Raw genomic sequence first — 27,796 nt, 5'->3', positions numbered from 1 at the left:
TGGCTGCCTGCTGTTCCCAGCGTGGCTTCATGCTAATGAGCCCCCATGATGCCGTTTATGGAGAAACATCTGAACCAGACTCCCCACGACCAAGTAGGTCCCTGCCAGACACAAATCATCTCAGCAGAGGACGCCGTCCGCTGAGAGGAGCTGCAGCGCCTGGGCGTCCGCTGCTGCAGTCACGTTTCTCAGGTGTGACCTCCACGTCCTCAGCAGGGACGGCTGGGCGTGGTCCTATGTGTGGCCTCTAGCGGCCCCCGCTGAAGAGAGGCTGTGGTTCGGGGCCTGGGTCAGCCCGGGTTGCCCCCGGGCCCTGGGCCGCTGGGCTGGGCTTGGCCATGTCCCGTCCCCGTGGGCACAGCAGTCAGTCAATGGCAAGGCCTTGCGGGACCACAGAGCTGTGTGTGCCCCGAGCAGACGACCTCTCCAGGACTCACAGAGAAGGGTGTGAAATCAAATGAGAGAGTCCCCAAGCTGGGGCATCCCAGAGAGCCGGGCCACAGGCGTGCGGACGGGGCTGCCTCAGAGGCGCCCTGAGCGCCTTCTCTGGCTGGAGGTCTCCAGACCACGGGAGTGCAGGGCAAGGGCTGGGCAGCCCCATCTGGAGCCCAGGAGGAGCCCTGTGGGAGAACAGGCAAGTGGGCAGTGTCCTCGCAGGGTTGGGGTGGGGCCGGGAGGCTGAGCAAAGTCGGCTGTAAGGACCGAAGTGCTGAAGTCTTCGTGGGTCCAGAACTTGGCCCAGAGACAGCCAGCCTTCCCTGGAGCCCCAGCCAGGGCCAGCCTGCACCGCCCTTCCTGGAGCACTCCTGGGGTGGCCCTCATCTGCACCAGGCAGGGGCTCACCAGAGCCCTCTTCCCCTCGGTCCAGCCCAGGGCCCCAGCAACCGTGGCGTCTCCGACCCTGAGGTCCCCACAGAGCAGGCTGACTGGTCGGCTCCACCACGTCCTTCTGTCTTCTCTCTGGTCTGTTCAGGAGGCGAGGCTGTAGACGCTCCCAGGACCCACATTCCCACAGAGAGGGAGGCCGCCTCAGACGGGGAGGGGCCTCCGTCCCGCGGCAGCATCTGGGTACTCATGGCCCCGGGCTGACACTCTTGTCCACCCACATCTGCCAACCCTAGCCTCTTATTTGTTAAGGGGCAATTAAAGCTCACTTCACAACCATGGGTGACATCTGTGGAGAGTGGGCCACAGTGGGAGCCTCCCTGTCCCTGTGTTTCCATGTCCCAGCGGGGCTGCTCCCCAGGGGGGATTCCACCCAACCCCGAGGCTGGCTGCATCCCCGGACAGGGACCTCGAGGCCTCAGGGCTTAATGGTCTGTGCTGCAGAGAGGCCTCGAGGGTGGGACAGAGGCCAACAGTGCATCAGCAGCTGCAGAGGAGGGCCTCTCCCAACAGGTGACGACACCCAACAGACAGCAGACACCCCGACAGACAGCGGACACCCTGACAGAGACACCCCGACAGACAGCGGCTCATATAGAAGCCCAGCCAAGGGCGCTGAGGGCCCCGCCCCCCAGGGCTGACACTCAGGGACCTGTCTTGTGCTGGGTCCTCATGAACAGAACTCTTTGCCCTGGGTCCTGGGGCGGGGGCATGCCCCATCTTACAGACCAGCAGGGTCTTCGTGGGGCACAGATGTTGGCCTGATTTCAGCCTGGCTCAGCTGGCTGCCCAGGTCGAGGTCACTGCACCTGCCCTTCGCGCGTGCCTCCGCTGGGCGCTGGGGAGACTGGGGGTCTAGTGGAAGGGGCCGTGGCTCTGTGAGGTTGGGGGGTCCTGGCTGCTGACAGCTCCCCTGGCTGATTCCAAAAGTTTACATGTTGGAACAACACAGCAGCATCCTCCAAGGATCCTGGAAATAAGAGACAGAGATTGTCTCATCTGTAAACACGCTCATATGCTCTCAGACACACACACACTCACCCAGACACACCCTCAGACACATGCATGCCCACATGCACTCAGACACACACACACGTTAAGACACGTACAAGCTCGTACTCAGACGCACAGGTTCACGTGCGTTCGGATACACACACTGACACAGGCTCACATGCGCTCACACACACACACTCACACGCTCACACACACGGACACACTCACACGCGCACACATGGCTGGGAAGCTAGAGGAGCCCTGTGCCAGTTACCACCCACACGGGATCATCACCTGAGTGCGGGGGGCCTGGGGCCTCTGCATCCCTCGCTCCAGGAAGGCCACACCTGGGACGGAATTCAGGGCTTGAAGTGTCCGTGGCTCATCAGAAGCTGAGCCAGGGGGTGGAGCCCCAGTCTGCCTGCAGGTGTGGGGCTGGACCAGGCTCTGCCCCTCCCTGTGCCCCCCGGAAAGCCCCCAGTGCACAAACAAGGCACTCATGTGGGGTGGGCATCTCCCCTTGGTCAAGTCCTGGCTTCTCTCCCACCCCACCGGCACCCTCCCCTCTGCAGGCCTGTACCAGCCCCTCCTACGGCAGGGTCCACACATTGAAGGGCTCCCACAGACCTTCAGGAAGCAGCTTGAGCACAGAGGGCGGGAGACCTGGAGTGTCCTGGGCACGGGTGGGCTGCAGGGGTGCTGGGGACTGTCCCCTCCGACACTGCCTGTAGCACGGGGGCCCAGGCAGCCTTCGGCCCCACTTAGCACTCAAGTGGGCGGGCAGCGTAGGTTTCTCCAGACCTGTTGACCAGAAGGAGCCAAGAAGAAGGCACAGAGGGCAGAGAGGCTGTGGGCAGGGGGTGTCCCCTGTTCCACAAACCCTTCTGGGCACCAAGCCGTCCTTTCAGTCTCGAGAGCCAGGGGCAGACTGGGGGTGCGGCCGAGCAGGTGGGGCTTGAGAACCCGGGTCCTCGGGCCTGGCAGGGGCTTGCCCACAGACAGAGGCTGGCCCAGAGGTCTGTGTGCAGTGTCGTCTCTGTGGACCGTGGTCCCTCCTGAGCAGAGGGGGTCCCAGGTCCGCCGGCCGCCTGCTGACTCAGCATGGGGAGGCCCGAGGCCGGGGACTGGCTTGTGATCTCAGAGCCGGATTGCCTTCCATCCTGACAGCCCCGAGGAGCCTCCTCAGCAGGGAGAAGGGCCTGGGAGTGGAGCAGGGCCCCGGCCTGCAGCGTCCAGAGGCCAAGGGCCTGTGGGGTTTGGTTTCTGGGCTCCGCGGAGCCCTGGGTGTTTGCTCAGCTGTGGTGGCTGTGGAGCCTGGGGGTGAAGGCCCACTGGGAGTTGGGGACAGACCGTGAAACCCCGCAGGGCTCCTGCCCCGGGCCAGGCTCTTCACGGGCCTCGTGGTTGCCCTGCTTGGCTGGATGAGCTGTCTGCCTTGAAGCTGGTCAGGGCGCCCTGCTCACCAGAGGGTAGAGCGCTGACTCCCATGGCCCCCAGCCCCCTCAGCTGGCTGGCAGAGGCCGGCTGGATTGTGAGGATGGTGGCAGCCTCTCGTGAGGGCAGGCGGGGGGGCAGGCTCCCTGCAGGAGGGGCCCAGCTCACCACAGGCAGGAGGGACAGGGCCTTCCCGGGCTGCACTGTCATCCCCCCACCAAGCTCAGTGCTCTGGCGCTGCATCCCGGGGAGCGGCCGTGGGCTGTACACTGGCCCCTGCTCCGTCCTTCCGGGGCCAGGTCAGCAGGGGTCGCCCAGGGATGCTTCCAGGAAGGCAGGGCTGTCTCCGCAGTGTCCAGAGCGGCTCCCGTGAACCTTGGGCAGCATGGCTGCGTGACCACGTCCCCATCGACGTGCTGTCCGTGTTCTGGCCGCCTCTTGCCTGGCACTCCCCCACGCTCAGGAGAACGCGCCTTGAGAAAGCGCCGCCGGGCTTATGGCAGAGCCAGCAGCCCGGCTCCGTCTGCCACCAGCCCACACACACATGTTCCCCACACTGCTCTGTGCCAGAGTCAGGAAACCCAGGGAAACGACGGGCTGGTCTTCTGGCCCCAATGGCTGGAAGGTGTCTTGGTTTTGAAGCCTAGACAGGCCTCCAGGGCTTGCATTGTGGCCACGATGCCGGCAGACTTGACGTGCAAGCAGGCTGTCTGGGGACCGAGGGCCATTCGCAGTAAGCTGGGCCAGGGCCCCCACTCTGCAGGCTCTGGTCAGAACTGAAGACTCTGTGACGGTGTAGATGGCCTCTCCCCTGCTGACCAGGTGGGCGGGCCCACGGCTGCCATGCCAGGCCGCTGACTGCCCTGCTCATCACGCTCCCGGCCACCCTCATGTTTCCCTTTCCCCATGAGAGTGAGGCGGCTGTGACGACAGAAGAAAAGACAGAGAGACTTGGAGAGAGTGGCCTCAGGGCAACAGGTCTTGTGTGTGACCGCGGTGTTGGCTGTGGGGCCACCTGTCCCGTGCGGGACTTCACAGGCCAAGCACACAGGAGCAGAGACCGTTCTGTCAAGGGCAGGTCGGGGACATTAAACTAGTTCTGGCAATTTAAACATTTGTCCTATTTTAAGTAATTTATGATTGGTTTTATATTATAGAAATAAATAAATTGGCATGAAAAAAAGTGAAAGCAGTGTTCCACATGGTTTAAAACGGGAAGTAGGAGCTCCATGCCTGGCACCCCTCTCCAGGTATGGTCATGGGAGGGGGACGGGGCATCACCTGAGCGCGCTCTTTGCTGCCAGCTCCCCGTACCCATGGGGCCAGCTGGATGCTCTGTCGTCCTCCCAGGCCCTGGAGGTGTCAGGCTATTCCTGGTTAGGTTCTGAGGCCCCTACACCACTGGGCATCCGTGCATTTCTCAGCACTTTTCTTGGCTGGGACAAGTCTGCACAAGTCTGGGACAGGAATCCTGGGATCCGAGGAGGCCAGACTCCAGGGCGCGTTGTCAGACCTTCTGGCTGGTGGCCTTGAGGCCAGGACACAGGGCAGAGGCTACCTGAGTCCTCGGGCACAGCTCCTGGGAGGTTCTGAGCTCAGGTATGGTGGACCTGCACTGACCAGGGATAAGCATCCTAAAGTCCTCTAGTTGTGCCCAAGGACGGGTCCTGGGGAAGTCACACTGCCTCCCCACATGGGCAGTTTACAGAATTGCTGGGGAGGTTGGACACTTGGCTGCTGCATCTAAAGGCTGGTTCCACCCAAAGTCCACACAGTTTTAGTTTGTTTGCCAGCAGGACACAGACTCCCCAGGTCAGAATTCATGTCACTGCAGGAGGGATAAGTGGAGAAGCTCTTTCACATGAGGGTGGTTTCAGAGACAGCTTGTGAACCCAAGGGCATCTGCACCTCACATCCTGCTGTCTGACAGGCAGCCCAGTGGGAGCCGTTTGAAGAGACTTCTCTCCTTCCCTCGAGCATTCTGCTTTCAGGGCAAAATAAGCAATGGGGACGCTGGGCCCAGAAGGGGCAGCTGTCGGTACCCTAGGGGCTTGCTGTCCAGTTCATCTAAAACCCAGCAAGCACCAGGCCACTCTCCCCTCTGAGGACGCTGGTGGGCCCCGGGGCAGACTGGCAGAGTTCAGGTCTTACCCAGCAATGCCGCCCAGGAAAGAGAAACTTCCCAACTCTGTCCCTGGTGTTCGCCGGCTACGTGGTCCACTGAACTCAGACCATCAGTTTTCAGAACATTCAGTCAGCAAACCCCAGGACACAGTCATCGCATCTAGCAGATACTTTGAGAAACACTTCGGATCAGATCTGCCTTCGAGGGCCAATCTACAAGATGGCTGGGAAGTTTGAGAAGGAACAAGTTTTCATCAACCGAACGGGCCCCTTTCTCCCCTAAGAACAGTAACCCTGTGTTGACAGAGGATGGGGGGTCTCAGCTGCTGTCGGAGGTGGGACGGACTGTTCCCTCTGGCAGGCTGAGGCTCCCCTCAGGTCGGTACTGAAGCCAGACACTCAAGGGTAGACAGACCTTTTGTCCAGTGGATTGGCTGCTAGATTTGGGGAGAAATCATTTAGTTTGTAGACAAACATTTGGCTATAAGATGTTCTTTGCACTGTGCTTTGTAACAGGGAAAAACTGAAACAAGAAAACTAAATATTTCAATACATTACCGCACATTGACCTGACAAGAGAATGAATGGATACAGCATCGCTAAACGCTGGACGTGGCCTGAGCTGCTCACCGCCTGGGCTCAAGTGCCAGCCCCACCACGTGATTCTGTGTGACCCTGGCCAGGCCACGTGACCTCGGTGCCACAGCCTCTCAAAGCACAGTGGGGGCGCGACAGCCCCTGTGGCGGCTGTGACCACTCAACAAGGACACTGCCTGACACGCTCGGTGCTGCCGTCACCGCGTCATGAGGGATGGACAGCTCTTGATGCTACACGTGTCAGTTTATGTTTTAAAGACCGCATGCTCGTTAAAGACTGTATGCTTGTCAAGTCGTATCTACAGACGAGAGATGTAGATAGACGTGCAGAAAAGGTCTAGAAAGGTACTTGCAATGGTCCTTTTTGGGTGGTAAGGTTATGGGATTGTTTTTAATTCTCATCAGTATTGATCTGTATCTTTTCTGTTTTCCTGCAGTGGACGTGTGGTGTTTTTGTAATAGTAAGAAGTCCACACTGGTTAATGTGAGGAATGTAAACTATATCCAGATGACCCCCATGCCAGTATCCAGCCCTCCTTCCAGGAAATCCTTTCTCAAAATTCCAGGATTTCATTGGGGCTGGTCTGCAGAGCTTCCACTTCCTCCACTGTTAATCCATGACGTGCCGGATATTTGTCAGCATCTTCAGTCTCAAATCTCTCCCAGTGAGTCACTTCAGTAGTTTTCAGCAAGCTCAGAACACTGGTTTTCCCTTTGTTCATGACCTGTTTCTTTCCCTCCCTCCTGCCTTTCCTTTCCATTATGGGCCATTTCTTTCGTATCAGAAAATTGTGATGGGAAAGGACACATAAAGCATTCATGTTCTCTGATCTTACAAGATGACTGGAGAGCAATGAAGAATAAACACACGGTTATAATCTCACGACAGAACCAGTGAATCATGTATTTGTAATAGTAACTTCTGCAAGAGCTCAAATTAGAAATGTCCAGGGGTTGCGTATCGTTTGTGGGTCCTCTGTGGGACTGTAATAGGCTTCCCGCTTGGAATTCTCCTCCCTTCCAGCCGCCACCCAGACCGCAGCCAGAGAAATTCCGTGAGTGGACCTGGCCCAGGCGTGTCCTGCTCACTGGCCCACCCCACTGCCAGGCCTCGGGTCCCCAGCTTCCCTGAAGTGACCACCCCTTTTCCTGTGGGAACCTGGCACCAAGGCAGGGCCCTGACCGTGTCCTCTAAGGCATGCCACACTTGCCCCTCAGAAAGCTGTGATGGTTTTTCTTCGGTCCCTGGTATTTGGGCTCCCAATCCATTTTTCTACACTTCCACTTGTTGATAAGTACATGTGATTTTGCACTGATTTCTGCCTGGCTGAGCAGTTATCCTCATGTCTTTCCTTGTATTTTGGACTCTAAGGCCCTTCAGGGCCCAGAGTTCCATTCCCAGTAGGAGCCACCCAGGTGACTTGCAAGGAAAAGGGACAGCTAGACATTATCTAGTCCCTAAAGTGCTTGTTCAACCTGCACTTTTGCCCTAAGAATCGAGGCTGGACTGTCATGGCTGAGCTTGAACTTCCAGAGCATCCCCGGTACCTCTGCCAGTCTCCCGGCTCCAGCCGTGGCAGGACACCATGATATGCCCTGTTGAAGAGGCCCTGTTGTGCATTTGTTCCAAGGTCTACTACCCTCACCTCAACTCCAACTCTCTGAGCCAAGCACCAGCAACCACACATCAACTTCTCCTCACCCTCGCTAACCTCACCCCACCGCACCTCACCTCCCTTCACCCCAAGCTTCCCTCACCTCACCTCATCCCAGCTCACCTCGTCTCACCTCACATTCACCCCTAGCTCACTCACCTCCCTTCACCACGACCTCACCTCAGCTCACCTCAGCATCACCACCGCTCATGTCACCTCACTTCACCCCCAGACACCCCCCACCCTCACCTCACTCCTTCTCAGCTCACCCCGCCCCACGGTCACATCTCACCCCACACCACGTGGGGGCCCCTCACAGCGACAGCGCACCCCACACCGAGTGGGGCCATGCCGCAGCAGACATTGATTCTCAGGGCTCTGGAGGCAGGATGTCTGTGGTCAAGGTGCATTCTGTGTCTGGTAAGGCTGTCCTCACGTGGCAGTCAGCATGAGGGAGCCGTGCGGGGTCTGTGCCATCGGGGCCCTCTCGTGACCTTGTCACCCACCACTGCACAGGGTCCCACCTTTGCAGCACAGATCTGGGGACACGAGCGCGCTGTCTGTGACACCGTGAGCCTCTGAAGGTCATCAGAGGGAGCCGGCGCGTCGTCATCCCCCACAGCAAGATGCGGCCTCACCCACAGTGAATCAGACTGAACTGAACCTAACCTCTTATGGATTTCAGGTGAGATTTTCAGGTGCACCAAGTGAAGTCTAAAATCCACAGACTATAGAAAAGGCACTATTTCCCCCCGATTTCTTGGCTGATTATATGTCAGAATAATGTAGCCTGATGGGCAAAGCGGTGCAATGGGCCTGAACTCCCAGAGCTGGCGGATGTGGGATCAGCCCAGGTCAGTGCACTCGACGCGTGCCCACCACCCTGGTGCTTCTCGGGATAACCAGTCCATCCTGGCTGAAACCCCAGTTCCGCTTATTAAAACATATGTGGAGTTGAGTGAGTTATTGAAGTTTTTCCAGCCTCAATTTTGTCTGGAAAAAAAAAGGAAATAGCCCAGCACAAGCATAGGCTGTGAAACTGAGCAGGGACAGAGCGGAGGGCCGGACCCGCTGCTCGCGTGGTTCCTGGGCGGCTTCCACGGGCCACGTGCCCGCCCACTCGAAGCGAGTTCCCAGTGCAGTTTGGCCGGGTGTCCTGCTCCACACTGGAAATCTGAGCTTTCCTGTCACATCTGGAACAGGCTGCTTCTGGGAAGAAAAGGGCCCAGGGCAGGGCTGGAAGGCAGCCTTGTTGGAAGGCAGCTTTGGCCAGTATTTTAACCTCTTTACTTATTGGTGCCATGTTTAATAAAAATCCAGGGGGCACTCCCGACCAGAGGCGGTCACTCTGACCCACGTGACCACGACCCAAGGCCTCAGGGTGTCTGGCCACCACCCCTTCTGAGCTCAGTAACTTGTAGTTTTCTGATGAAACCTCTGCTTACAGAGGTGGAGGAGTGTGGGCTGTCTTCTCACCTGTGGAGGTGCTTAACTCCAGCTTTTGAACTCTGAGTGTGGGTGAGCCCCAGGCAGTTAGCCGATCAGGTATGCTCAGGGAACTTGCCCTGCAACCTCGTGTGGAGAAGCCTGGAAGGAACGCCTTCAGGAGAGACCAGGTCAGCCTCACGGAGATGAGCCCCATATAGGTGTGAGCGCCGTGGTGTATGCACGAGGAGGAGGCAAAGAAGGCCAACTGCAAGAAGACGGCAGACAGACCCAGCTGAGGGGCTGCACAGAACACATTCTCCCGCTCTTCAGAAGGGCCAGGCAGTGGGAGGAAAGGACAGTCCAGGGGCAGGCGTGGTGAGGGTGGGGGTTTCAGCAGGCAGTGAGGTGTCGGGTCAGGCATGGTGGGGGATGGGGGGGTGCTGGGGGCTTTAGTGGACAGTGAGGCTCCAGGGCCCTGTCTCCTGATTCTAGGGCTGCCTCTGGTTGGGGAAGCGGCTCACACCCAGGAAATGCTCTGTGACCCTGAAGTTAGTGCAACAGAAAAAGTTAGAAAAACAAAGTGTCTGACGTCATTCAAAATCCTTTGCCCGTCAGTTGGAAACAGAAGGAAATGGGCATGCCCCACCCACCCTGTCTTGGGAGGCGACAGGAAGTAACTCATGGCACCTGTCAAAGGTTAACCTGATGCTTCAAGACCGAATTTACAAACGTTAAGTGCAAGTGTTTCCGTCTGGTCCACCTCTTGGTTGTCTGTCCAACCAGGGAAGATGGGGGAACTTTCCAGGTAGGTTCCGAGTCTTCCCCAAGCCTCTCCTCAGAGCCCACAGAGCAGCCCTATTTCCACAAATTTCTCAAGGTGATTCAAGGCAGCAGATCCTGTCTTATGAAATTTGCCATTACGCGTCGAGAAAATTCACTGAAGAATTAAAATGTGACTTGTAAAGGTGGTGATTTGCATGCACGTTTCTGGGCTGTGACGACCGGGTGTCCACGAAGCTGGAGATGAGTGACGCTCCCACCCCCACTGCATGGGGTTGGGGGGTGCTGGGTGGGGGGAGCCTTCCAGGGTCCTCACACCCATCAGCCATCGCCCGGGAGCAGCATCCCTCACTGCCTGTCCTCTCTGAGTGCCCCTGGACCCCTGACTCACAGGCCCCTGACACCTTACCCTGCCGCGCTGGGGAAGGTGCTTGTCCCGCTTCCGTGACGCTTGCTCTCCCCGGGAACTTCCGTTCCATCTCCACTGCCCCCTTCCATGGGTCCAGCCCGGCACTGAGCCTCCTGCACACCACAGGTGACCACTGCCCACCGCCCCAGCCCTCCCTGTGCGCACAGCAGGAGCACTGGGCGTCGTCTCAGCCTGAGGCTGCAGCCCCTGCCCGTCCCAGGACAGCACCACGAGGGATTCACTGCTGATTCCTTTCTCCCTGGACACTGAGCTCCTCTCCCTTCCGCAGAGGCTTCCAGGCCAACAGCAGGCCCTCGCCTCCCCGTCCTAGGCCGGGAGTGTGCCTGACCCAGGCAGCTCCCAGCAGCACCAGCTCGGGGAGGCTGGGCACTTGCGGCTGTTGGGTGCCCCCCTCGGGGGCCAGTGTGAGGAGTGCCCTGTGGGCCGTTCCTCCCCAAGGAGCCTTGCTTAGTTCATGCAGGGACAGCCTGGGCTCATTTGTCACCTCCTCACAGTGACAAAGTGGCAGGAAGCAGCTTCTTGGTGGTTCTTGAGGAGAGCCAGCTGTTCCGTGCCTCCACGAAGGTGCCAAACTCTGGGTCATGTTTTTGGAATGGAACATTTTAATTGAAATATTTGGCTGAGATAAATAAGACTTTCCATATGTCTCATTCACTGAAAAGTTAGGAGATTGGAAAGCTTTGGAGGGTCTGCAAGGACAGAATGACACCTCCACCGGGGTCTGGACAGGTTGGGAGTGGAGGAGAGCGGCTCAGCCCAGGACACGTCCTCCAGGAAGGCCCCCTCGACAGGAGGGGAAGGTCAAGGGTCTGGCCCCGGGAGCTGAAGGCGATGATCGATCCTGTCAAGGCCAGCGCAAAGGAGGGGCTGAGAGGACAGACCAAGGACACGGGAGGCGTGGAATTCCGCCGGGAAGGCCGAGGGTGGCAAGCCGGGCGGGCAGGGCCCCCGCGCTCTCATGGCACCCACGCTTCCACACTGGGGCTGGACTCCAACCGCGCTCAAAGTCGGACGAGTGTGAACCCTGAGGAGAGCCGGAGCCGGACTGGAGAGTCTGCTCAGGGGTTCAAGGTGCTGAAGGACGTAGAGGCGACAGTTTCACTCTCCAAGTAAAAGTCAAGGAAGAATCACTTAGAAATATGGTTTCCTTTCTGAAGAGGCCAGTTTGAGAGCCTCCCAAGTGCAGACGTGAGTGTGAGGGTGGGTCTCTTTAGAGTTCTTCATCCGGGACCATCTCGCTACACAGGGTCACCGTCCCCTTCACGCAGTTTTAGAGTTTCCATGACAAGCATATATGGGTTTGAAACTTGTTTAGATGTTTGGGGCTGCACTGGGTCTCCGCGCCGTGTGGGGGCTTCCTCTAGTGGCGGAGGTTCCTCCCTAGTGGAGGTGCGCCGGCCTCTCTTCACAGAGGCTTCTCCCGTTGCCGAGAGCGGGCTGCAGGCCTCGCAGGCCTCAGGAGATGCAGCTAAGCCCGCGTGCTTACAGCAAGTAGAGTCTTCCTGGGCCAGGAACTAAACCTGTGTTCAGCATTGGCAGGTTGGATTCTTAGCCACTGGACCACTAGGGAAGTCCCACTCATGTATTATTTGACTTAAATTGATAGTGGTTATTTAGGAAGCATAAGAACAGCTGACAGACATTTAAAAATCATAGCAATTCTGGAAATGAACTTCAGGGTGATCGTGAGGGGCTTCCATTTACCAAAATCCCTGGACAGCAAGTGCGTCGGGCACTGTGAGAGTCGGAGGGGCTCCCTCCCAATCCAGGAGGACAGAAGAAGAATGCAGGCCCCTCGTCCCTGACTCTGCCCTCCATGCGGGGTCAGCACAGGCCCTCATGCCAGCAGCGTGTTATCCACAAAGAAGAGCTGCCGGGTGTCCCCGGGCCTGTGTCATTTGGGAACAAGACATAACCACAGGGAAGAAAGGTCTAAACTTTGAATCATAGTTTGAGGGCATAATACATGAAAGCAATTCCATATTTTAATATACATCCAGTCCCTCAATACAGCCCAATAATTTATCTTAAATGTATTGATGTAGCATGGGGTTTTTTTTTTATACTATTAATTGAATGCAAAGAAAATATATATTACTTGCTAAATGAGGAACTCACATGATTCTGATTAATGGTCATGTCTAAATGAACTTTATAATTCATACTTTAACAGTAGATAAATTTAAAGAAATGACTGGAGACATCAGTAACTTGGCAGGAGTCGGGGTAGAAGGGTGAAGAGAAGGTCAGGACAGGGTAGGCGGCCCAGGAGTCAGAGAGGAAAGATAGGTCACCTGACAGGTTAGCCCTTGGCTCCAGCCCCGTGATGCTGATTTAAAAGGGGAGGGGGACCTGGAACAGAGGGCCCCATCAGTCCAGGGCCATCAGAGGAGTTGTCCCTGGCCTCTGTGTCCTTTGACCCGGGGGCAGGTAGCTCCCCAGTGGCCCTTTTCCCCTAAATTTTGGGCAAAGTGTCTGAGGGAGTTTTTCTTTATTGGCATACTCCTTCGCCCAGTGGCCAAGCTTCTTGAGAACCAGACACAGGGCTTGGCCACAGTAGTGGGGCCTGGGCCTCCCCAGATGGGCTCTGTCCTTGTAGGGCTGCTAATAGTCAGGCCTACCCATGTTCCTTTCTGTTTCTCCTTCCCTGAGCCTTGGCCTCCTCTTCCTCTTGCTCTGTTATAAATGGTGGTGGTGGCTGCTGCCAAGAGCTCCTCCAAGAAGGTGTTAGACATCGTGTGAGTTGTTGGAGCTTTCTCTGGGTGTCTGGAGCAGATTGGGTGAGGAACTTACCCTTTAAAATAACCATTCCCTCAAAAGAGTCCAAGCCGAGGTTGGTGTGTTTGATTTGCTTCAGCTCTAGCAAGGTCAAAGTCTTCCCTAGTGGCACAGAAGGTAAAGAATCCCCCTCAATGCAAGATACCCTGGTTTGATTCCTGGATTGGGAAGATCCCGTGGAGAAGGGAATGGCAACCCACTCCAGGAATCTTGCCTGGAGAATCCCACAGACAGAGGAGCCTGGCGGGCTGCAGAGGGATACAGTCCATGGGGTCACAAAGAGTCAGACACGACTGAGCGACCTTCTCCTCACTGCAGCAAGGTCGAAGGCCTTGAATAAGTTGGGTCTGCATTCCGCTGGGGCCTGCACTAGGGGGCATGATCTCAAGGACTCTGTCCAAGGTCTGGATCTCCTGAGTGACGAGGCAGAGAAGCAGCCAGAGGTGTTGGAAAGAGGATAATCTGGTGGAAGAAGGGGTTCTTTAGGGGGCTGCTCCCCTTTCTCCATCTCAGTCAGCTCCCCCAGCAAGCAGGTGAGGTAGGTCCCACCAGAGCCGACGCTACAGGGTCTGTCTTACAGAACTTACAGGGTTCTGTCTGTCCCCAAGGGCCAAAAAAGGCCCGCATGTAGGGGATTTACTCCATCCCCTGCCTCTTACAGGACAGCCCGACTGAAGGAAGGTGTTGTAGTTGATGCTACCACTGAGGGGCATTCCTCCTGGTCATCCCAACTCACGTAAGGGCCAGGTGGAGTTACAGAAAAAGATCACTCCCTTTGCTTTAAGGTCTCAAGATCAAAGCCTGACCAGTCCTTGAGGATGCAACCTAGGGGTGACAGGTGCAGGAGGCCAGAGCTGTGGGTACCAACTGAGAAGAAAGAATTCACAACTCTGGGAACAGGGCGGTCCAGCCTCTGATATCACTGACCGTCAGCGCCTGAGCAAGGCCATCCTTTCCTTCCAAGCTTCACCTGGAGAGCCAGTGATTGTGTCAACAGTACATCCGGCCCTTCCTTCCTGGATCCACCTGGAGAGCTGATGCTTGCGTCAGCAGTACACCCGGCCTCTCTCCTGGGGGGACTTGTGACTCTCTGGCCCCGACCTTGCGACGTCTAGTTGTCCCCCTGTTCCCAGTACCTCGTTTTGGCCGTGGTTCCCAAGGGGAGAGCAGGGTGGCAGAGGCCACCTCCTGATGGTCCCCTGCAAGCTGACCTTTGATGGAGGCTGTGGAGGAACAGTGGTGAGAAGGAAACGGTGAGGGGCCCCAGGTAGGGACCTGAAAGGGTTATTTCCTGTCAGCTGCGCCGTGCCAGCAGGGAACATGGATCTGTCAGGAGCCCTCATGGGTCTCAGAAGAAAGTGTCTTAAATGGTCACCAACTTGATTTAGCAACAGAAGGAACCCCTTCAGATATTCAGAGATAGAGAGAGTCCCACAAAGGAAATGAATGAAGTGTTTGCCCAAATCCTATAACTGAACTAGGTCAAGCCACTGATGGAAGAAGCTGGAGGTCCCAGCATACGATGTCGGACAGATTTTTAATAACCTAATTCAAGGAATCCTGCGGGAGAGCCTGGCTTCGCAAGGGAGGTGTGTGCCTTTAGCGAAGTCAGACGGCTCATTTGTCCACTGGTGTTGTCAGCAACCGCGGAGGAAGGAAGGTCAGAGAGGAGAGCCGGGGTGGGAGGACAGTGAATGTGGCGTTCTGAGGGCATCACGTGCGTCTCGGAAGGCTGGCACCCCTTTCCTGCTCGCATTAACGGGGGGCACGGGCGTGAGAGACACAGGAGATGAAGGCAGGACAGCCGTCGCGCAGCAGCCGAGAGCCCGACGGGGCTGCAGGCTGCACAGACTCACCTGACAACATCCAAGCCCCGGAACCACGCTGCGCTCCCAGGCCAGGGTGCATCACGTCAGAGAGTATCAGACGAAGAGGTCTACAGACAAATCCAGACCACCAATCTCGGTCCTTGTGACTGTAAGCAAGGAATTGCAGGTCACACTTCAGGTTTAAGCTCAAAGCAAGATTCATTAAAGCCCAGACGTGCTCTGGGAGGGAGAGAGGGCTGGTCTCTGCGAGTGAAACCAGCCCCGCTGTTCAGGCATTGGTGTTCACAAGGGCTTCAAACCTGAGCGTAGGTGTTGGTTAAGATGGTTGACAAGGTTTTGTCACTTGATGACTGGTTATACTGTGAATGCTTTTACCCAAAATTTCAGGTTCTTACGCAGGATTTGCTAAAGCACATCGGGGAGAGGGGAGCAAAGCCATAGGCAAACTCGTTATGAAGGCAGTGTGGTGTGGCTGGGGTCACCCTGGTTCGCGTTTGGCTCGTGTTGCCCCTGCACGCCTCAGGGACTCGTCCCGCTTCTCCCAGCGGTGCTGGTCACAGTCTGCCCCTCAGCCCCTCCTTGCTGGGAGGCTGGGCTCCCGCCCTCCTCCGCCACCACCTGCTCACCTCTAGGACATGCCTGGGAGAAGGCAGGTTGCCTCACTGTGGGCCAGGGTGAGCCTTGGGGGGTCAGACTGGGTGTCGGAACTCCAGTTTCCAGTGAAACCAGAGGACTCAGGACAGAAGAGGGTGGGACCCTGGCAACGTCGCTGAAGCCACCTGCTGCCCGACCCCTGCCCTCAGGGCGAGCGCCGCCAGCAGGGAGAGGCTGCTGGGGGGTCAGCGGGAGGGCCTGACCAGTGCCGCGGCTAGCAGGGCGGCGCGCCCCGAAGAGGCCAGGTGTTGGCGGGCGAGCCGCGCCCCCTCTCTTGTCTTTCCCAGGCTCTTGCTCTGAACCTGGAGCAGGGGCCAGGGCCCAGCACTCGAGGGCGGGCCTGGACACTGCCTGGTCCCCGCCTGGCTTGTCCTGCCGGGTCCTCCCTCCAGGCCTGACGCGGGCGCTCGTGGGCCCGGGCCTGGTGAGGAGGACTCGTTTCTGGGTCCTTGCTTGCCTTGCAGTCCCTCCTGCTTCTGGTCCCAACATCCTCAGCCACCAACTGGGCAAGATGCTTCCTCCCTGTTGCCCGCCTGCAGGCCAGGGGACACTGGGCCCTTATCTGTGTCCACTGGGGAGGGGACAGACAGCCCCTGGGGGATGGCACTCACTCCTCTGGGACCCCTGACCCCAAAGGCCCTAAGAATCTGGCCCCAACTGCCGCCTCCTGCCCTCAGAAGCTGCTGCGTCAGCACCAGCTTGTTCTGCCTCCCTCCCTGAGTGTCAGGTCTCCCGCAGGCACCGGATGCCCTGAGCCACAGCCCAGGGTGTGAACGAGCCCCAGACGCCCTCTTTTGTCCCCTTCGGGTCACAGATGCTGGGTGTGCCCCTCTGAGGATGCCCAGCTCACAGGGGCCTGTCTCTGTTCTCAGCCCTGGGGGGCCTGGCGGCCCTCCTGCCGGACTCCCAGGGACATGGGTCACCAGCGCCCGCCGTGACGACCAGCACTCACTACACTTGGCCAAGCACTTTGTGTGCTATGCACACACGTCAGTGCCATGCACCCCAAAATCACACTTCCACATGCAGAGCATCACGGAGGGACACGAGGGGCCGCCGCCTCCCATGAGGGGACTGGGGTCTCATTCCTCCAACTCTGGGTGAAGCGCCCGGGGCACCATTGGGCACGGTGCAGAGGTGGCACCCGCCCCTCTGGACGAGGATGCAGACCTTCAGACCTGGTGTCAGCCAGCTGGGCCCGTGGTGGGGGGTGACCCAGTTAGCAGGGAGCTGGGGGAGACCCAGGGTTTTGGGCATCTCACCTTGGAGGAAGTGCAGAGGGGCTGCCTTCTGTTCCACTGACAAGTTTGCTTTGCAGAGAACAAGCAGGATGCCCAGCACTCTGCATGCAGAGCCCGGGGGCCCAGCCCCGCCTGTCGGGAGGGTGTCCTCGCGGCTGGCGGCCCCCACCCACCTCCAGCAGTCCAGCTGCACCCAGGCGAGCGCTTCTCAGCCGCTCTGTAAATATTTACTGGACGTCCAGGCTGCATGCTCGGAGGCTGTTGCCACATCACAGAACAAGCAAGTTCCCGAAAGTGGAGCCTCAGAGGAGGGCAGGGGTCTGGCTGAGGAGGCCCTGCTCTGGCTGCCCCTGGCTGCCTTGGTGGAGAGGGGGTCACTGCTACTTTTATTCCCATCAGGCAGCTGAGAACGAGCCTCAGAAATCTATCCACATCAGGCAGCTGACAGTGGCCTTGTATTACACCAGTTCTGGGATGTTTACACGGACACAGAACAATCACCCGAGGTTTAGCCCGTGCTTTGCTGGTCAGTGTTTACTAGCCCTTGCCACCACCCAGCTATAAAGTGTCATAAAACATACCCAACATGAGCCTCGCTCTGTCACAGGGGGCTCCTGGTGAACCTAGGCGTTCATGCGTGGAGAACCACAGTAAACTGTAGATATTCACTGCTTGGTCCACAGAACGACAAGCCGTGCGATCAACCTCTGTTGTGTCATTTTGTGAAACAAGAGGGAAGAGAAGCCCTGGACGTCACAGGGGCTCCTCCTGCAGGTGTGACGGAGGCCCCGCCATCCCTGTGTTTCCCGGACACTGGCCTCGGGCTATCTGCAGCCACCCAGCCGAAGGGATCCCGCAGGCAGGGGTGGCCACCCTCCTGGGCCTGCCCTGCTGTCCTGTACTCGTGCACGCAGCAGCTCTTGGGAAGGTGCCAGCCAGACTTAGAGCTTCCAAACTGGCACCTGCACTTTCCTCGGGCTCAGCCACCCAGTCCTCCTGCAGTGTGACGGTGTGTGGCGAGAGGAGGGTGGCGGGGGTGGGGGCCCACCGAGCTGAAGGCTGGTGGGGAGGCAGCAGCGCCTGCAGCCAGATGAGGCTGTGTTCTCTAACTCCTGAGCCTTCCAGGCACCTGGAGGGGCTGCTGGTCCTTCGGGTCACATCGCAGCTGCCATCTGAGCCAGCAGCACCCCTCCCCCAACCAATCTTCCTCCTCGAGGGTCTGCGGTGCCTGGTTCGGCCAGATCAGAGCAGGCTGGCCGCACCCTCCCCGCTCTGAGAAGGTGGAGAAGGTTCCCCCTGCGTTCAGCAGCCAGCCCTGCTCGTGGCCATGCTCCGCCAGTGTGTGCTGGGTATGCGGGCGGGTGGCAGATACTCCAGACTGGGGGCAGATGCACAGATGGCCACATGCACTTTCACGTTTGTGCCATCGATGAGGAGCCCAGGAAGAGGAAGGACCTCAAACCCTGCGCCTGGGCTCCCCCTGCAGCTCCACCTCTTCAGCCCATTCGTTCTCCTTTGGCCTGTCAGTGGGGTGTCTGGGGAAGGAGGTGGCCTCAGTGATTCAGGGCTCAGGCTCTGGGATCAGATGGACCCCCAGCCATCCCCTGAGCCGACGGGTCCTCACTGTATGCAGAGGATCAGTCCAGCCTCACGGATATGGTGGGACGTAGTGGGCGTGGCGGGACATGCTGGACCAGGAGGAGGGATCGGCCCAGCTCTGTCCTGGGGTAGCTTCTGTCACCAATGAGCAGCACCTTGAAAACACTGGAAATGTGGATGGAGTTACTGAGACAGACAGACCTTCACTCACTGTAGATCAGGCGTCTGCATGGAGCCCTGAGGAGGCGCACCTCCCAGGCCTGGACTTTGATCAGGGGCAGTGGGGCCTCAGCAAGAGGAAGTAGTGAGCAGGGCAGACCTGGGAGGAGCCGAGGCCGCGTGAGGTGGAGAACTGGCCCCTGGAGCTCACCTGAGAGTCCCTGGGCACCAACGAGCTCTGTGTCTGAGGCCCTCAAGGCCCAGAGGAAGTCCCGTGGTTCCTGGCACGTTCCTCCTTGTCCCATTCCTCCAGGCCCCACCTGCATAGGACGTGTGTCCGGCGCGGGCCTCAGCAAAGACGTCTGGTTGGGAGGGTCGAGCAGGGTCCTTGTGGATGCGGATGCGGGGCAGGACAGGACGGCTGTAAGCGCCCCTCCCCTTGTCCCGCCCGGGCTGGATGGCACAACCCCCTCAGCCCCAGACCCTGGAAGCCCCCTTCTGTCTCGCTGCGTCTGGCCTTTGACACAACACAGGTGCTTCTGGGATGTGCTGGAGGCCAGCATGGGGCCCGACTCGGGGTCCTGCCCCATGGGGACCACAGTCTACAGGAAGCTGAGCAGAGAACAAGTAGCCACACCCAGCAGCTCACTGCAGCTGCCCTGGGTGTCACAAGGAGGGCGGCCGTTACCCTGGATGAACAGGACGGAGGATTCGGTTCAGGACCAGGGCGGACAAGGCCTTTGTACAGAGGACACCGGCAGAGCCCTGAAGTGCTGGCAGGAGTCTGTGGAGACCAAGGACCAAATGCCCAGGTGGGCGACAGTCACAGGTCACGGGCAAGGACCCCAAAGCCCAGGCAGTTTGAGACTCAGGACTTGGGCTCAGTGGGATACAGTAATGGCCCGAGGCAACCCAAGTGGGAGGGGAGGTCTTCATTGCAGGGAGGCCAGGTATCCCCTGATTGAATGGTACCTGTGGCCACGCAGGTGACGTGTCCACCCTGGGGCCCTGGGGCCTTGGTGCTTTTGAGAAGCTCATCAAGATTGCCAGGAGAAATATCAATAACCTCATATATGCAGATGACACCACCCTTATGGCAGAAAGTGAAGAGGAACTAAAGAACCTCTTGATGAAAGTGAAGGAGGAGAATGAAAAAGTTGCCTTAAAACTCAACATTCAGAAAACTAAGATCATGGCATCTGGTCCCATCACTTTATGGCAAATAGATGAAGAAACAATGGAAACAGTGACAGACTTGATTTTCTTGGACTCCAAAATCACTGCAGATGGTGACTGCAGACATGAAACTAAAAGATGCTTGCTCCTTGGAAGAAAAGTTATGACCAACCTAGATAGCATATTAAAAAGCAGAGACATTACTTTGCCAACAAAGGTCCATCTAGTCAAGGCTGTGTTTTTTCCAGTGGTCATGTATAGATCTGAGAGTTGGACTATAAAGAAAGCTGAACGCTGAAGAATTGATGCTTTTGAACTGTGGTGTTGGAGAAGGCTGTTGAGAGTTCTTTGGACTGCAAGGAGATCCAACCAGTCACTCCTAAAGGAAATCAGTCCTGACATTGGAAGGACTGATGCTGAAGCTGAAACTCCAATACTTTGGCCACCTGAGACGAAGAACTGACTCATCTGAGAAGACCCTGATGCTGGGAAAGATTGAAGGCAGGAGGAGAAGGGGACGACAGAGGATGAGATGGCTGGATAGCATCACTGACTCAACACACATGAGTTTGAGAAAGCTCAGGGAATTACTGATAGACAGGGAAGCCTGGCGTGCTGCAGTCCATGGTGTCGCAGAGTCGGACACAACTGAGTGACTGAACTGAACTGGACTGATCCTCGGGGCGGCCCCACCACCTGGACCTCGAAGCTCCCCCCACCACCTCCCCGCCCCCGGGTGACCTCAGCCGCCCGTCACCACCTCCCTTCGGCCACCGCCCTCCAGGTGCTGTCTCACCAGGTCCCGCCTGCGGCTGTCCAAGGCACGTGTGATGCAACCCGACAGGCCTCCTCTCAACCCTGGGGTCTCCGGCCTGCCGTGAGTCCGTGAAGCCCCTCATGGCCTGTCTGCCCCTCAGCACTCGCCCTCCCGTCTCGCCTCGTGAAGCTGCCTCTGGCCTCGTGGACTCCCTCCTGGCTTGAATTCAGGGTGCCCCTCGCCTGGGCCTTTGCAACACCTCCCTCTGGAAGGTGCTCCCCCCCAACTCCCCATCCTGGGTGAGGCTCCGGCGCCCCCTCTGTCCATCAGGCCTGAGGCCCGTGAACCCCAGACACTCTCACGAGTTCACCCCGGCCTCTCCCGTTGCCTGTGAGAGCCTCGCCATGACATGACCTGTACCCTGGTCTATGTTACCTGCACCCAACACGATGCCTGAGCTACGGAAAGGAGCTCCAAAAAGAAAAGAATTTTATATGGAAACATGCCTTTCTGTTTCTCTCTGACTCTTAGGGAACCAAGAGACATTCTTGTGTCACAGGACCTGGACTTGGTGGTGCTGACTGGCGAGCTGGGTGGCAAAGTGCCCAAGTGGAGGAGGGCTTTGAGAAATCAGGGCACCGGGTCTCGCGGGGATCTCCTGAAAGTCCCGTGTTAGTGAGCAGGGACTGGTTGCCATTTCAAGCAATGTTGGGATCTCCTTTTGGCAACAGTGGTCTCTAAATTTCCACATTTAGTGGTAAGATTTGCTACAGAACAAAGGCTCAGCAAACCTCAAATTATGCCTCCGTGGCTGCTCGGTTTGCTGGAAAGCTGGGCCAGGCCTCCAGCAGCACTTAGTGAGAATCAGGGCCTTTATGTCTTGAAGCCTCGTGGTCTAACTTTCCCGGGGAATGAAAATTCTGTGTCAGTAACCCTTACTGCTGAGTTGACGTGCCGGGCCATGTCCTCAGCCCTGGCGCGCACTGTCTTATTATCCCTCAGAGCAAGCCTGTGGCACGAGGGCTCCGTCCTCACCCCCTTACTGCGGAGAGTGCTGACGCCTAGAGAAGCTCACTGTCCGGCCCAGGCCACACAGCTGGTCAGCAGCAGAGCCCAAATGCACACTCAGGAGGCCTTGTCCACAGTCAGCCAGGACTCCACGTGCTCATGTTTGCTGTAAGTCTCTCAAATGGCTTAGTTTGCAGCCAAGACCCTGGTATATACACAGGCATCACAGGTGGTTCTTTCTAGAAGTGGTCTTCCCCTGCAGGGGCCTTTACCCCTATTTCTCCTCCAGACCTATCGCCCCGTGTTCGCCTGGGGCCTGAGGTCACCTGTTGTCTGATCCTCCTCATGGTGTGTGCCGGGGGAGTGGAGGGGGCACCGCTGGCTATGGGGGGAGCTCGGCAGCAGCAGCCTCCCAGCCCCTCGTCTTGCCCCAGCCCACTCCTCTCCTCCCAAGCCCTTCCACGGCCTCAGGACACCCACACTGGGGACACTGGCAACACCTCCCTGAGCTGCTACTGACAGGAGACACTTTTCCTTCCCCTTGGGACCAGACACTCCCAATCCCAATGCTCTGCACAGACCACATCTGCATCTTAGACACATCGGAAGTGCTCCTACACAGGAAAACAGGGGAATCCCTCCTGTCCACGCCACAGGGGAGGGGACAGTCCCCCTGGGGGTCCGAGGGAGGAGGACCTTCCCCTGCGGGGTCCGAGGAGGTAGGACCTTTCCCCACAGGGTCCCAGGGGTAGGACCGTCCCCCGTGGGCTCCAAAGGGTGGAGGACCATCCCCTATGGGGTCTGAGGAATAGGACCGTCCCCCGTGGCGTCCGAGGGATAATCCATACTTTTCTAGGGGCTGGGGGAGGAGGCCTGTCTTTCGCTGAAGAGACTCCCCTGAGTCATGTGTCCGCGGGCCTTGTGCCCTCTACAGCCTGGGGCAGTCACCTCTGGGTGCATCTCTGGGTCCTCTGGGCCCCTCTGGACGTGCGGCTCCCCCTGGATGTGAGTGTGGTCAGCAGGGAGGACCCAGGCCCACCGCCGGGCAGATCCTGGGCTCAGGGTTGCTCTTCAGAGGCAGGAGCTGTCCCATGGGGTGTCACTCCCGCTGCCTCCAGCTTCAGGCTCCAGGGCCCGCTGGCAGGATCGCCAGTTTCCCTCGCTCTTCCCCGTGGGGTGTCGCAGTCACTGACTCAGCCTCTGCCCTTCGCGGGCCGGGCCTGGGTGCTGTGTGTGCGGCCTGTGTCAGCAGCAAGTCAGGCTGCCCTCCGCGCGGGGTCCCTGGAAAGGAAAGGCTTCCTTCAGCAGGCCGATCAGAGCCCCTGGCCCCAGCCTGCGGCCTCTCTGCCCTGTGGCCTCCTTCCTGGAGTGCGGCGTCTAGGGTAGGCCCCGTCAGCCAGGGGCCGAGGGGGCAGCGCCCTCTGGGAAGCCCTGCGCAGCAGTGGCCAGCTGTCTTTGCGGACAGGGAACAAAGCGAGGTCATTTCCTTTTGCTGGGTGGCCCCGGCTGGCAAAGCTGCCCAGGCTGAGATGGGAGCTCAGATCAGTGGGGGGCGCACTGGCCCAGGACACCCGTCTGGGCCCTTCTGTACTTAGCCCCTGGGCACTCTGGCAGAGGGCGGGTTCTGGCGTCTCCTGGGGTCCCCCGGCTCGGAACCGCCTCAGCTCTGTGCGGAGGCTGCTCCTCACCCTCCTGCACCGCCCCTTCTCCTCCCCTCACCCCTGCCTCCCTCCCCGCCCCCGCCCCAGCCCCGGCCTAGTTAACTGAGTTGGGGGGAGGACACAGTAAGCCAGGAGGTGCTGTCACTGGAGGGAGAGCTGGAAGGGGATGGAGCTGAGACTGTGAGTCCTGGGCAGGGAGCTGTAAACAGAGACCCTGGCAGTGGCCCTGGAACCGTCGCCCCAGGGAGAGCTGCACCCAGACAGGCATGTCCAGCCTCTCCGGAGCCTCCAGTGGCCCCTCTGCAGGCTGAAGCCCGGCCTCTGAGCTCGAGGACAGAGTCCCTCTCCTGCCGTGGACCTGGACCGGCAGCTTAGGGACTCGGGGTGGCCTGCTGACTGACCCCTGAGAGGATGACTGCCCGGTGCTGCTTCTTAATCAAACGCAGCCAAGGCAGGGCATATGCACAGCTGCACCACTGGGAAATGTGAACGGGCAGAATCAGAGGAGAACTCCACCCAGCCCTCCAGCAACACGCAGGCGTGCGTCCTCCCAGGCCTTGCCTGGGGTAGGGGCTGTGTGGAAACCAGTGCAGAACTGTGCCTTCGGAATGGTGGTGAGTCTTGAATGCCCTGATAGTTACATTTCATTCAGAATAAATTTTAGAGTGAAGTCAAAGAGCCACTATATTTATAAAAACTGACAGAATATATATTGGACAGATTGTATTCACTCTGTGAACCTCCCAGGTGTTAAAAGGCAAGTCACATTGCATGTGTGTGTGGGTGAAGAGCTGGTTATACTCATTTAATAATACCCCAGTGAGTAAATACAGGTATGAAGCACTGTTTTGGGAACTGAGGCTACAGCTCTGAGTAAGGTTCTTGTTCTTATGAAATTTACACTCTGACTGTGATGAATTTGGCCGTTTCTGTGCCTCAGTTCAGTCGCTCAGTCATGTCCGACTCTTTGAGACCCCATGGACTGCAGCGCGCCAGGCCTCCCTGCTCGTCACCGACTCTCAGAGCATGTTCAAACTCATGTCCATTGAGTCTGTGATGCCATCCAACCATCTCATCTTCTGTCATCCCCTTCTCCTCCCACCTTCAATCTTTCCCAGCATCAGGAGTCAGTTCTATGCCTCAGGGGGCCAAAGTATTGGAGCTTCATCTTTAGCATCAGTCCTTCCAATGAATATTCAGGACTGATTTCCTTTAGGATGAACTGGTTGAATTTCCTTGCAGTCCAAGGGACTCTCAAGAGTCTTCTCGAAAAGCACAGTTCAAAAGCGTCAATTCTTCAGTGCTCAGCCTTCTTTATGGTCCAACTCTCACATCCATACATGACTACTGGAAAAACCATAGCTTTGACTAGATGGACCTTTGTTGGCAAAGTAACATCTCTGCTTTTTAAAATGCTGCCTCGGTTTGTCATAGCTTTCCTTCCAAGGAGCAAGCATCTTTTAATTTCATGTCTGCAGTCACCGTCTGCAGTGATTTTGGAGCCCCCCCAAAATAAAGTCTTTCAGTTTCCATTGTTTCCCCATCTATAAGCCATGAAGTGATGGGACCACATGCCATGATCTTAGTTTTCTGAATGTTGAGTTTTGAGACAGCATTTTCACTCTCCTCTTTCACTTTCATCAAGAAGCTCTTTAGTTCCTCTTTGCTTTCTGCCATAAAGGTAGTGTCATCTGCATACCTGAGGTTATTGATATTTCTCCCACAATTCTGATTCCAGTTTGCACTTCTTCCAGCTCAACGTTCTCTGATGTCCTCTGCATATAAGTTAAATAAGCAGGGTGACAATATACAGCCTTCACGCACTCCTTTTCCAATTTGGAATCAGTATGTTGTTCCATGTTGTTCCACGTCCGGTTCTAACTGTTGCTTCTTGAGCTGCATACAGATTTCTCAAGAGTCAGGTAAGGTGATCTGGTATTTCCATCTCTTGAAGAATTTTCCACAGTTTGTTGTGATCCACACAGTCAAAGGCTTTCGTGTTGTCAATGAAGCAGAAGTAGATGTTTTTCTGGAATTCTCTTGCTTTTTAATGATCCAGTGGATATTGGCAATTTGATCTCTGGTTCCACTGCCTTTTCTAAACACAGCTTGAACATCTGGAAGTTCACAGTTCAAGTACTGCTGAAGCTTAGCTTTAAGAATTTTGAGCATTACTTTGCTAGTGTGTGAGATGCGTGAAACTGTGCCATAGTTTGAACATTCTTTGGCATTGCCTTTCTTTGGGATTGGAATGAAAACTGACCTTTTCCAGTTCTGTGGCCAATGCTGAGTTTTCCAAATTTGCTGGCATATTGAGTGCAACACTTTCACAGCATCATCTTTCAGGATTTGAAATAGTTCAGCTGGAATTCTATCACCTGCACTAGCTTTGTTTGTCGTGATGCTTCCTAAGGCCCACTGACTTCACATTCCAGGATGTCCGGCTCTAGGTGAGTGATCACACCATCGTGATTATCTTGGCTGTGAAGATCTTTTTTGTACAGTTTTTTTTGTGTATTCTGGCCACCTCTTCTTGATATCTTCTGGTTCTGTTAGGTCCATACCATTTCTGTCCTTTATCGAGCCCATCTTTGCATGAAATGTTCCCTTGGAATCTCTAATTTTCTTGAAGAGATCTCTATTCTTTCCCGTTCTATTGTTTCCCTCTATTTCTTTGCACTGATCGCTGAGGAAGGCGTCCTTATCTCTCCTCGCTCTTCTTTGGAGCTCTGCATCCAGAGGCTTGTATCTTCCTTTTCTCCTTTGCTTTCGATCTCTTCGTTCCTCAGCTGTTTGTGAGGCCTCCCCAGATTTTTCTTGGGGATGCTTTTGACCACTGCCTCCTGTACAATGTCATGAACCTCTGTCCATATTTCTGCAGTCACTCATCTATCAGATCTAATCTCTTGAATCTATTTGTCGCTTCCACTGTATAATCATAAGGGATTTGATTTAGGTCCTATCTGAATGGTCTAGTGGTTTTCCCTACTTTCTTCAATTTAAGTCTGAATTTGGCAATAAGGAGTTCATGATCTGAGCCACAATCAGCTCCCAGCCTTGTTTTTGCTAACTGTATAGAGTTGCTCCATCTTTGGTTGAAAAGAATACAATCAGTCTGATTTCAGTGTTGACCATCTGGTGATGTCCACGTGTAGAGTTGTCTCTTGTGTTGTTGGAAGAGGGTGTTTGCTGTGACCAGTGCGTTCTCTTGGCAAAACTCTATTAGCCTTTGCCCTGCTTCATTCTGTGCTTCAAAGCCAAATTTGCCTGTTACTCCAGGTGTTTCTTGACTTCCTACTTTTGCATTCCAGTCCCCTGGGATGAAAAGAACAACTTTTTTTGGTGTTAGTTCTAGAAGGTCTTGTAAGTCTTCATAAAACTGTCAACTTGAGCTTCTTTGCATTAGTGGTTGGGGCATAGACTTGGATTACTGCAATATTGAATGGTTTCCCTTGGAATCGAGCAGAGATCATTCTGTCATTTTTGAGATTGCACCCAACTACTGCATTTCAGATTCTTTTGTTGACTATGAGGGCTACTCCATTTCTTCTAAGGGATTCTTGCCCACAGTAGTAGATACAATGGTCACCTGAATTAAATTCACCCATTCTGGTCCATTTTAGTTCACCGATTCCTAAAATGTTGATATTCACTCTTGCCATGTCCTGTTTGACCACTTCCAATTTACCTTGATTCATGGACCTAACATTCCACGTTCCTGTGCAATATTGTTCTTTATGGCACTGGACTTTACTTCCTAAAGGTTTTTGGTGCTAAATCACAGATTACAAAGAGAAGAAATATATTTGATGCCAAAAAATTTTTATTTTTAGAAATTTGGGGTATATCAATGGAAAATCAGTACTGTCTATTACAACTGTTTCTAATCCTTAAGATACTAAACTGTGATTTAAAAGATATTTTAAGGGTTCATTCAAAATTTCCCCAGTCTGCTGTATTTTAGTCTAAAAGAAAGTGGCACATTAATCCAGTTTAAAGGAAATTTTTCTTATGGTTTTAATTCAATGCATTAACAGATTTAATTTTAAAAACCTTTGAAAAAAAGTGAAAGTTGCTCAGTCATGACCAACTCTTTGTGACCCCATGGACTGTATAGTCCGTGGAATTCTCCAGGCCAGAATACTGGAGTGGGTAGCCTTTCCCTTCTCCAGGGGATCTTCCCAACCCAGGCATTGAACCAAGGTCTCCTGCATTGCAGGCAGATTCTTTATCAGCTGAGCTATCAAGGAAGCCCATTATGCTTTTATTACAAGCTCAGCAATCAAAGCAATACCCAGGGGGTTATGTGGGGCCGGTTTCACCAGCCCCAGTCCGTGTCACCGCAGATTCCCACCCAGGGGCATCCGGTTCCGTCACTGACTTCCTGTGACTCTCCAGCTGTGACTTTTCTCCTGAAGTCTTACTGACTCAGCTAATGCAGCCCTCAACATTTCAAGGAGATAAGAGTATGAGCAGCCAACACATCATGCTTCATGATGGGGGCCAGTGTGGCCCAACACGGCATTACCATGGATACCATGTAAGCATCCCTGAATCTCTAGTCTGAACGCCCTAGAATTTCCTTGTGGGGCTCCAAGCAGCAACCCT

At 56.0% G+C, this 27,796-nt stretch overlaps 1 long non-coding RNA gene across 1 annotated transcript; it reads right to left on the bottom strand.

Moving 5' to 3' along the window:
• Nucleotides 1–10,932: 10,932 nt before the first annotated feature.
• Nucleotides 10,933–16,946, bottom strand: LOC148776384 (uncharacterized). Its single transcript, XR_016038506.1, has 3 exons — nt 16,850–16,946; nt 14,961–15,079; nt 10,933–14,327 (listed from the first exon to the last, which is right to left on the bottom strand). It is a non-coding gene; the product is annotated as an uncharacterized LOC148776384 (long non-coding RNA).
• Between the last annotated feature and the right edge of the window lie 10,850 nt (nt 16,947–27,796).

This window comes from Moschus berezovskii, chromosome 10, assembly GCF_049115385.1.
Source record: "Moschus berezovskii isolate FMDL1 chromosome 10, NW_MosBer_1.0, whole genome shotgun sequence".
NCBI classification, from domain to species: Eukaryota; Metazoa; Chordata; class Mammalia; order Artiodactyla; family Moschidae; genus Moschus; species Moschus berezovskii.
This window is presented reverse-complemented; position numbering and strand designations above follow the sequence as displayed.